This window comes from Apium graveolens, chromosome 9, assembly GCF_009905375.1.
Source record: "Apium graveolens cultivar Ventura chromosome 9, ASM990537v1, whole genome shotgun sequence".
Taxonomy (NCBI): Eukaryota; Viridiplantae; Streptophyta; class Magnoliopsida; order Apiales; family Apiaceae; genus Apium; species Apium graveolens.
The window spans coordinates 282,178,187-282,190,272 of record NC_133655.1 but is presented as its reverse complement, the minus strand read 5'-3'; positions in this window follow the sequence as shown (position 1 = coordinate 282,190,272).

The following is a 12,086-nucleotide window of genomic DNA, read 5'->3' as shown; positions in this document are numbered from 1 at the left end:
GAGGCCTTAGAACTGACATCCAGTGGCCAGTTTTTGGTGAGGACTCTGCATATCCGCCTCCTGATACACCACCCACTGAGGGTGATGATGATGATCTCTCCGAGTAGGTATACCCTGTGTTCCTTTCTACTACCTTCACTGAGGACTGAAGATTTTAAGTTTGGGGGTGTTAGTTAAGGAATATTTTGTGTGTGTGTGTTATATAGTTGCATATTCATGATAGTTTAGTTCATATAATTGCATAATTTTTGCCATATAGTTTTTTTATAGCTTTATTTGTTTATCATGTCATGTAGCTCATGCATATGCCATGATCCCTTTTGCGATGATTTGTCGACTGATTTATGATGTTGATGCGAGTGTAGTGATAGCATTAAGGTGATGTTGAGTCGTGTAGGTTGATATGCATGCTAGAAACACTTGTATTTTCACTAAGTCTTAGAGAATGCTTAAGGACTAGATTATTGTTATGGCCTGATTATTTTTTAGGACAATCTATTTATTATGCTTAGAATTTTATAATAGGTTCTTAGTGATTAAGGCATGAAAAGGAAAAAAATGGAGTAAAAAATGGAATTCGTTGCTAATTGTGGCTAGGCGTCAAATGGCTAGTAGCAGGCTCGTATGTTTATGCGAGTAGTCTAGGGTTGAGCAAGATGGAACGAAACGCACTTGCTCAGAAATTTTGAAAAAAAAAAGAAAGGAAAAAAAAAGAAAAAAAAGAGAAAAAAGAGAAAAAAGAAAGAAAAAAAAAGTATGTGTTTATGCATAATTGATCACGAGTGGGCTCTTTGGTATTCGAGTTATTAAGTTCTTAGGGGACTTTGTGCCTAGTGACCTAAGGCTTTTAGAGTCTGGGATCCGCTAACCTAACGCTCGCTACATGGATACCATTGTATAAGTCTTTTGTGGACCTCACTCATTGCACGGTCAAATAAGCATTATTGTTATGAATAAAAAGCATGATTCCGTAATAAGCTCCAGGATTCTTGTAGTGTTATAAGTCACTTTGTGCCTAGAATTTTTATTCTTTGTATAATCATGTGATTGCTTTGATGATAGTTGAGTCATAATAATTGATCTAGTTCCGAAGTATATCTGTTAAGCATCTGCACACACCACGTTTCTGGCTGTATGTTAGTTTGCATAATTTGATTGATCTTTAGTCGCCTAATTGCATTTATTGAGATGTCGTAAGTTGGTTGGTTTGGTCGTAGTAAGGGGGATCGCTGCATTTCATATAGATTGCATTCATGAATGTTTTTATTTTGTTTTTGAGTCTGTGACGCTTGAGGACAAGCATCGATTTAAGTTTGGGGGTGTGATAAGTGGCATTTTATACCACTTAGAACATCTTATAATAGCTTAAATTGGTGTCTTGAAATCAAGTATTTTGTGTATTTGATGCATTTTTTCTAGTGTTTGTGCATTTTAGGGTATTAGTTGCATTTCGGGGGAGAATTCATCAAAAATAAGCCTTGGCATGTGTCTAGCATTGCAAGAGGGAAGAGAGGAGCAGATTACAGCGAAGAAACGGAGCAAAAACAGACCATTTTCCAGTAGGGGTCTGAGCGCCCGCTCAGCTATGCTGAGCGGCCGCGCAGGAAGCTAAGCGCCCGCTCAGCTATGCTGAGTGGCCGCGCAGGGTCGTGAATTCAGAATAAATATTTTAGACTTCTATTTCTGTTTGGCTTTCAACTTCTGAGTAATCTGAGTTTTATGGGACTCCTATATAAGTAGATTTCAGAGACGTTTCACGTGTGTTGGATCGTTGTATTAATCAAGGAGCGAAGGAGATAAGGAAGAAGACCGTTTTAGCACACCGCAACGAAGAGGAAGCATATTTTCTTGTGATTCTTTATTTCGTTGTAACGTTGGATGCTAGTTTTCTTTGCTTTGAACCTATTACTCTTGTGACGTACTCTGGTTTAATATAATTAGTTTAGTTATTATTCTTTTTTGTTTATTTATCATGTTTTCATATGAACCCATGATGACGATAAGTGCTAACATGGGCTAATCGTGATCATGGAGTCGTAACGGATATACTATGGAATTCTTTAGTTAGTTGTTTAATACCTTAGTGTGTGATGAATGTATGCTATCTAGTATTGGTTGTGCGTATTCGTCTTATGTGCGTCGCGAACATATAAGATAGGGTGTTAATCTCTTGTGAAGCGACGGTGGATCTCGAGATTTAGAACTTGCCATGCTAGCATAGGTTCATGTACGAGTCTGCATGATTAGTGGGTAACTCTAACCGTTTTATTCGCCCTGTGTAATCAAAAGGAATAACTTGTTCTTAAATCATTATGTTGTCAATTTCTGTAGACATATAGGGACTCAACATAATTGATGCCTATTCAACTTCTATCTTAATTGTGGATGTTTGGTAGAATGGTATTAGTACAATGAAAGTTGGCTTTTATCAGTTTCGTGTTATTCGATTAATATCATCACTGTTGCATGCTAAGGGTAATAACAATGACTATTGAAGGAAGTAGTAATGAAGTTGTGATCTCATGAGTGTTTTAATATTGTTAATTCGAAGTGTTAATTAAGTGGTTAATTTTAGTAGTTAATTATAGTTAATAATTAGTTACTTAAACCTAAGTGTTATTGTCTTAACATTGAGAAATAATCATACATTGGTGAGTGAGTTTAATTGAACATAATTAGTCTGAGTCTCTATGGGAACGAACTAGAAAGTATTCTATATTACTTGCGAACGCGTATACTTGCGTGAATATTAGCGCGTATTTTTGCCCTAACAATGCTTCCATTAATTTTCTCTGTGTTAGCTTCTTCAAACTCAGACCAAGGTGAGTTTGTTTAAAGCACATTTTTTTGTATTGTTTTTAATTTAGGCCCATGTGATTTTTAATGCACTTTTATGTATGTTTTACATGTGAATTGTGTTTGAAATAAAGAATGTGGAGTGGGCTTTATATTTTTCTAGCGGTTATAATATGCTAAGCGTGAAATCTCATAAGTTTAATTTATTTTGATTGATGGAGTTTTTATGTATGGAGGAGTCCACTATTATTACTCCCTCTGTCTCATTGAATTATATACATTACTTTTCAGCAATGCTCCTTTAAAGCATAACTCTACAATATTTTTTTATTTTTTTTCTGAAACTTTTATTCAAAAAATAATTAAAAAAATATTATGAAACTATACTTTATAGAAGCCTCGAAATACATGCAAATAGTAAACGTATGGAATCCCATGTGACGGAGGTAGTAATAAATAGGAGCCGATCAAATTGAGTTAAATTTATGAGATTTTGCGATTAACATGTACACATATTACAAAATTTGTATACTTATATGGTTTATTGTGTTAGAGGTGGTCATCCGTGCGGGTCGTGCGGGGCGGGCCGGGTTTGTAGCGAGTTGGGACCGAAAAATCTGAACACTGAACCGGCACTAGATGCGAGGGAATCGGGCCGGGCTGTGTTTGAGCTTACAGAAGGTAAACCAGATTCGGCACTGAGCTCGTGTGCGTGCCAGGCGGTTCACGGGTTCGCGGGTTGCAGACACACGGGCTGGCACGCGGGCTGGCGGTTGGGCGGGTTGAACAGAGTTTGTGTACAGGCTGTTGTACTTTTCCTTCATGTTTCAAGCACTTACCATTATAAAATATATAGCACTTGCCTGTTTAACCATGTACACCCTCTGTTGCTAAATTGTATTTTGATTTGTCCAGCTTATATATAGATATATAGCACCACGTGACGCACACCTGCGGGCCTGTGCGGGATGCATCGTGCATGCGGTTCGTGCGGGCTTCGCTTTTGCGGGCTCGTGCGGGTTAGTGCCGGTCCCGGTTTTTCAAAACTGTATTCGTAATCGGTTCTCTTCTTTTTGCGAGTTGGGCGGGTTTGAACCGACACTATTCGGGCCGAATATTTTACGGTTTCTGTACGAGCCGGTCCGAATGAGCGGTTTGAACCCGCACGTTTGGCCGGCTCTAATTGTGTATGATGTTTCAAAAAGGAGCAACATTGTTGGAAATAAAGAAGGCAATTAGGGATGTGGATAATATATTGTATGACTGGAGAGATTCACCATCTTCAGATTATTGTGTGGTGAGAGGAGTAACTTGTGACAATGTCACCTTCAATGTTGTTGCACTGTATGTCTTTTCTTTTCCAACATCTCTTTCATGTTTACTGTTTCTATATCTGTACATGTAAACATACTTCATACTTGCCTTAACTTATAAACTGCATGCTTTAAGCATTTTTGTATTCTTGTTTGGTTTCTCTGAGTAGAACTGTCTTAAAAAAATTAGACCTTGTTTTGAGGTAAATATTTTATATGTTTATGTTGTTTTACAACAATGCAGTAATCTTTCTGGGTTGAATCTTGATGGGGAAATTTCAACCGCTATTGGAGATCTTACTAGTCTGCTCTCCTTGTAAGTTTATAATTTTCAAGACACAACATTTTGCTAAAGAAACTACTGTTTTTTATCATTTGTTAATATTTACATATGCGTCAAAGTTGGATCATAATAGTTTGCATTAAAATGTGATCAAAGATTTAAGAGAAAATTGAATTTCTGGACAAATCCCCAATGAGATTGGTGATTTTGTGGCTCTGCAAAATTTGTAAGTCATACTTTGATATAATCTCCTTTTTACTTATCAGGATCATATTGTATTCTAACTTGATAAATATGTAGCATGTTTTGAATTTTAGTATTATGTGTTGATTACTTGTTTCCCAGACTTTTTGTGTAAATGTTACTCCAACTTGTGTACACTGTATTAGGGATTTGTCCTTCTATAAATTATACGGGGACATACCATTTTCGATATCCAAGCTGAAGCAACTGGAATTACTGTAAGCTTACTTAAAGAGCACATCTTCATGAGCTCTTTCTCTAATTTGAAATCAGCTGTTAATTTTACTTACAGTCTTACATTGATAATGTAAATAAAATGAAAATCAGGGTACTGAAAGACAATAGGTGCCAGTGTAGTGTGTGCATGAGCATGAGTATGTTTGCTGGAGAAAAAGAATAAATATCAAACCTAACTAAAACTTTTTCTGATCAGGGATTTAAGCTGCAACATGTTGAGTGGACCAATTCCTTCCATTTTAGGGAACTTGACTGTTACAGAGAAATTGTAAGTACATCTTGATATGAGGTGGTATTTATCTGGCTTGATAGATTTATACTACACACGAGGACAAGGTCCTATTGCTGTCAAAATTGTATAGTTTCAAATACTCATCCAGAGGTCTATAACCACATTATTTTACTGCTATCAATGGTTGTGACAAAGATTTATAAGAACTCGATCAACTTGTATGGTTAGCTCACTATAATAAATATCACATTTTGTAAAAGAAAAACCAAATAAGTACAAACAGCTAAAGACGCATGTTGTATTTGTACAATTTTGTTACCGAACCTTCAATATTCAGTTAATTTCATGAGAGGGAGGGAGGGAGGGGGAAGGAAGGGAGGGAGGAAGAGAGAGATGCATGACACGAAGTTAGAAATAGTCCTTAAAATGTTTCTATCTTCCCATAAGCTCAACTTAAATTCAAGTTGAATTTAGTATTTTACTACTTTCCCTCACTTGAAAAGTAGATCACGATAAATTGTGAGAAATATTGGGGCGGCTTGGATGAAACGTAAATCCTCGGCCAGAGTTATGATACAACTGGTCGCTCTAAAAATCTCAATATGTTAAAACCTCAAAATATTAAAATATTAGAACATGACTCTTTTTCAGAATCTAATATTAGTATTCTAACACACATATTTTATGTGTTAATCAAATTGAGCTAGAGTTGTTACAAGAACTTATAAGAGATAAAGAAATCACGGGAGGTTAATATCACAATGATTAAATGTAGAGTTCTAAATTCTTTTTGAAATTTCAAGAAAAAAATACGTAGAGTTTAAGTGGAAGTTCATTTTTATGTTAATGATGGCTATTTTAATTAGGTATCCTACAAATTTTCCAAAATTTTATATTTAATGATGTTTCATTATAGGGTGTTAATCCCTAACAATCGTGTGTGTTATATAAGTCATATCCAACACACTGCTCCAGAATCCTTAGATCAATATTTCAAGGGCCCATATCTAAGTTTTTTTACCTTTGCGCGATTTTCTCCCTTCCACGGAAGAGATTTTCTTTCTCCCTTTCGCGGAAAGGATTTTTTCCCTTCCGTGAAAACGGAAAATATTCGCGGAAAGGTTAAAAAAAATCCTTAAATATGGACCCTTGAAATATAGATCCGACGTTCCTAGAATAGTATGTTAGATAAAACTTAACTGGCACACGATTGACAGGGAAACCAGACCCTTCATTATATACACTTGATTTTTGGGTCTCCGTTTATTATTGATATGATCGTAAATAGTTCTTTATTCGGCAAGAAAAAAATTGAGTTCGAGTTTTGTTTGATTAGTAAATGATTCAAAGAATACAATTTTAAGGTTCGATTTATAAATGAGTTGAATTTGAACACAACATACACTATTTTGGAAGGTTCGCGAATAAGTTCGATTCTGATATTAGTGAACATGTTTATTAATAAAGTTTGTTAATAAGGTTCTTGAACTCCTGAACAAATTTATGAACTACTAATTTTGTATACTCCGTACATAAGTTTTATGAAATGCATATATGGCCCAGTAATTAGTAAATAATTTTGTATATATTTATTTATGTTAATTTCAAATTTATTTAATTGATTTATATATTTTTTATATTAATATAATTTAAATTAATATACAGAGCAATGCAGAGCATCAATGAAGAGCCTCTCTCTATTACAATAGAAGGGTTAAAGAAAGGTTCTTTCAGGAAGGAGACTTGGTGATGAGGAAGATTGAGGCATCGGGAGTCTGGGAGAGAGAAAAACTAGCCCCTAACTGGGAAGGGCCTTATAAGGTCAGGAAGATATTATGACGAGGATCCTTCAAGTTGGAGACCCTGAACGGTGACGAAGTGCCCCACACTTGGCACGCTTCAAACCTGAAGGTTTATTATGTTTAGGAAGTTTGTGATATGTTCCCGGTACTTAGTATTAAGTTTAGACTAAATTGCATTTTGTGTACCTGAAATTTTATAGATTTGCCCATTGGTGGTCGAATCAAAAAAATGAACATTTGCATGGCTAATTTTGCTTTTTCAATGCACTATGGGCGCTCCGCACAACTGCCGTTAAGAACATAACAGAATGTCAAACTTTTTTAGGGTAAAAATGTCATATATGTCACATAAAAATTTCCCCACTTTCACATTAAAAACTCGGTTTGCACTGATTACAAGCACGAATCGATGAGACACCGGGGAAGATTAAATCTCGTTATATTTTGGAACTTTTAGCTTTGCCACTTGGTAACAGCTTTAGCTTTACCAAGAGAACTTTATATCAGCTGTCTATACCGATAAACCAAATTGCGAGATCGACATTGCATTGGAGAGAGGTCTCTACTCACTTCTTGTGGGTGAAGTTGACAAAAGTTGCTCGTGGTTGGGATGAGACAGTGAGAACTCACCTCGACCAATCCATAGTTAACTTTGTGACTAAAAATTTTATGGTGGACGGTGAAATTGATCTCCTTCCAGGACTTTGTAAGCAATTGGAAATGTGGTTGATGGAAGTGGTATTTCCTAGTTTTAGATATTTAGAAAGGCTAGAAAGAGTGGGTGGTTCACCGTTATCTGTTGCCGCATCCATAACAAGAGTTAGATCCTGGAGCTATATTGTAGTGCTCGACGGTGTAAAGGTTAGTGCAATTCAAGAATTGCATAAGGTTTTTCCTCTTGGTCCTGGGGAAGCATTCGTGAGACGGCAAGGTAATGGGGAGGTAAGCAGTTCTGAGTTTACACTTGAGTCGGAAGAATATGGAGGTCAATGTGATCCCAGATACAATCAACAATTTAGAGAAAGAGATAGGCCGGATAATTTACTCGAACAGGAAATGATGACTTACTTAAATGATGCAAATGTGAAGAACCGAAGATCATGGTTGCTTGCGTAATAGTTGGAATTTTGACTTTAGCTGGCTTAAAGTTCTTACCATCGAGGAACTAATCTATTGTTTCACATATAGATAAAGATTCAGCAATGACTTCTGATGTTATTAATGTGGGTAGGATCTATTTATAAATACTGTTTGATTTGCTTTACTCCTGCTTTGGAAACACTTTATAATATTCTCTTGAATGTAATCTGCATTAAAAGTTAATACTCATTTTGTTCTGTCAGTTCTTTCATAGGGGAACATTTGGAAGTAATGCCTAGAGTGGATGTAAGATTGACAAAAGATTTAGTCCGCAAGTGGCAGAATATCAAGTATCAGGCCCTTGGATATAACCATTGCTTTGCTTCGAAAAACATACAATTTTCTTTCATGAAAACATATAATTTTCTTTCATTTAACTTTATTAAGCTTTACAGAGGTATTAACCAAACACGGGCACATCCCTCTAAAATTCACTATTTTCTCGTTAAAATGACTTCGGGGACAAACTCGTACAACATAGTGAGTAGCTGTAGGCCAATTGACAAGGACTACAGCTGTAATTGATGGACAACTCTTATTCATCGCACCAGACCAAGATGATTCACTTCAACACCAATAAACATAACATGATCTTCATCTCCAAAAAGGGGAAGCCGTTCAATGAGCTCTAATTTGTGTCCTCCAATCTTAACACTAATTTTCGTGGCAAGATTTGCCAGAAATTGATCCTTTTCTGCATTTGCATGTTGTATCTATTATATGTATACATAAAATATAAAATATAATTATAAAATTACCCTTTTATCCTTCAGAATTAAACACTGTTACTCTATTCTTAACGGTACCAACACGGAGACCCTGTAGTGCATCGAATAAGCAAAATTAGTCACGCAAATGTTGATTTTTTTATTTCGGCCCCTAATGTGCAAATCTGTAAAATTTCAGGTACACAAAATGCAATTTAGTCTTAAGTTTATGAATAAGGTCGACGAAACCATTTCATGTAGAGGTTGACCCGTTTCTCAGAGATATTATCTATTTATGCAAGTTTATTTCTAGAGTCTACCAATTTATTTAAGTACGGGCATCTAAAGAATGCAAGTCCCGAAGGACCAAATGCCGAAAATAAATGACAAGTATGAAACGAAATCAAATAGAATGCATAGATAACGATCCCGAAGGATCATAAGTTAAGTCCCAAAGGACCAATAGGATACAAGTTAATATAATCTGAATAAACAAAGTCTGAAAATACAGCCATATGCGGTAACCAAAGCCATGCAAGGCCATAACATTCACTCGTCAGAAAAGCCCCCTCTTTCACCATTCCCTGGCCTTCTTCTTCCTCCTCCTCCGAACTAGCCCCGGGGGAGAAGTTGTTGCTCCCCGCAACTGGCTCCCTGATCTTCCCGTAAAGGGCTGCTTTGGAGCTGAGACTGCATACGGGGAGTCTAGGGCACAGACCCAGAGGCCTTCCTGGAGGAGTCCATAACAGGTAACTCCCAAGGGAAAGAGAAAAGACTCGGGTCGACCACGTCTGGATATATGCCATGAACATCTTTGACTCCTCTCTTCCAACCTAAAGCCAGGTTAACATGACGCATCTCATCGTCATGCTCATCCATCATCTTAGTAAATGATGAGGATTTATGGTATGAGTCCACGAGATCTTTCCACTCATTCTTCCTTTTCTCCTCCACTTTCCTCGCCAAGGCATCAATACTGCCCTCCGCTTCATGAGCTTTGGACTCCTACTCGTCCGAAGAGATCTTCATCTTGTTCATTGAGGTCTGCAGCGCTGCATAATCGCTTCTCATCTTTATGCTCTGAGTGAAGGACGCGGCGAAGTAAGCATTGGCCTGACAAGGAGAACATAAAGAGGAGTTATAAAAAGTTCAAGTCAGAAGGGTTGAGTCCCTAAACACAAGGCCTAGGCCGCCCAGCCTTGGCCGACTAGCATGCAACAAGGCCCTTTGGCCGAGTAGGACCCCTGTAAGGGTGGTTCCTATGAAATTTCTTGAAGTTCTAAAAGAAATGCACTTAAACGAAAGTTTATTCAAGTTAAAGTGTACCTGATACAAGGCGTGGGCCCCCAGCATCTCGGCCTCAAGTAGTTTCTCGCCAGAGGAGACAAGCAGAAGGTTAAGAGGAGTAACATAGTTCCTCGACGAGTTCCTCGACCACTCGAGGGCTAGACCCGGACTGCCGAATACCGAGTCATTGGTGAAGATACCCCAAGAAGGTTCTCAATGGATCCTTGCACTCCCATCTAAGTCTTTGGTTCTCTTCTGGCCAGATCCAGACGCTTCAAGGAAAGAAGGAATCTTAGGGACACAGTTGGCTTGCTTTGCTGCATCCCGAGCCATCCTTCCCGACATCGCTCATATTGACCTTGGCGTCAAGAGCCTCAGCAGCTGAAACAATATGAAAAGAAGACAAATATAATAATAAAGTTGCACAAAGTTGAAGTAGAATGAAAATAAATACCCTCTATAGAGAGGCTGCTAATGCCAGCCTCGACGAGCTTGGTTTCCGTTACGAACTCCCAATAAGGGGTTCTCCTGTCATCATCAATAAGGAGGTCACGGGCAAGAAGCACATTGTCTGAAAGATTGAGAATGTAATGAGAACTGTCAACTGGACTGCTGAAGTCACGCCTGAAGTACACCCCCCAGTCTCCACCCTTCCATTCTAAGACCACAAACTTCTTATTCCAGTTGTGGTTTGAGTCATGAAGAGAACTCGTGTTCACTATGTGAGGAACATGAGCTCAATGTTGTATCACGACCCAATTAATCAGGTCTGTTCAGAGGAGAAGCTTTCATCATGAAGATGCTTCGAAACATTGTTACGCTCAATGGGATGCCGAAGTCATGGCACCTCACTATGAAGAGAATGATAAAAGCCCACTCGTTGGGGTAAGCTGACACGAATGAACCTTGAGCTCGGCCAGAAGCCTCAGAATAAAGGGGTGCAGTGGAAACCTTAGCCCAGACTTCAGGGCTGCCTTGTACACAAATAGTCTTTGGGGACTGAGATTGCAAGCCCTCTCACTAGGCTTAGCCTTACGAATCTCTAAACATTCGGGCCAAGAATAACTCGACCGAATCTCTTCAACATCCCCCTCATGGAGTATACTTCTGTGGTAGAACACATTAAAATAGACAGTACTTGGATACTCGTCCGTCCTTTCATCCGGCATGCTCTTCAGACTGTTAGAACAACGGTTAAGAGAGAAAGGAGAAACAAAAGTTATACCTTGCAGCGAGTGAATAGTAGCCCTCTTGTGCATGGCTTCCTTCGTGGAGAGAGAGGTTTTGCTAAGACCTTGACCTTGAGACATCTCTGAAAAGCTTGAGAAGAGTTGGGAGCTTGTGAAAGGCTTGAGAGAATTTGAGAAGTTGAGAAATGAAAGTGTGAATGAAAATGAACACTTCTCATCTTCTTTTATAGGAAAAGAGCTACCTGCTACAGCAGGTCGTAACTCTGCCTGGTTCGCGTTAACAGGTACCTCTCAAAAAAACACCGAAAATGGTGGAGAAAAATGATCGAAAAATGGAAGGGACGACATTATAAACGGAGAAAGCGATGCAGGACACCGCTTATCGTATCAGTCCTCCGAGAAAAGCTTGTCTGGGGCTAAACACGAGTCATTAGTCTTAGCTAAGGGTTGATTACACAAATCACTATAATTAGCAAAGCTTATAAAGATTAAGACAAGATTAGCTTTTCAGCTGAACAAGTTTCATGAAGGTCAGGGTGCTCACGAGTACGAGAACATAATGTCATCCACAAGACGAATCAGACTACCCTGCAGGAGACCCCCAAGACCTACTAAGAGCATACCTGGCCGGCCAGACAACAAATGAGGCCTTATGGCCGACCGGGAGTCTCTATAGGATAGCTCAGAGGGCCTCAAGGTCTGCTAAGAGCAGACCTGGCCGACCAGACAACAAATGAGGCCTTGTGACCGATCAGGAGCCTCTGTGGGAGAGGCCGGAGGGCCCTAAGGTCTGCCAAGAGCAGACTTGGCCGATTAGGCAAGAAATGAGGCCTTGCGGCCGACCAGGAGCCTTTGT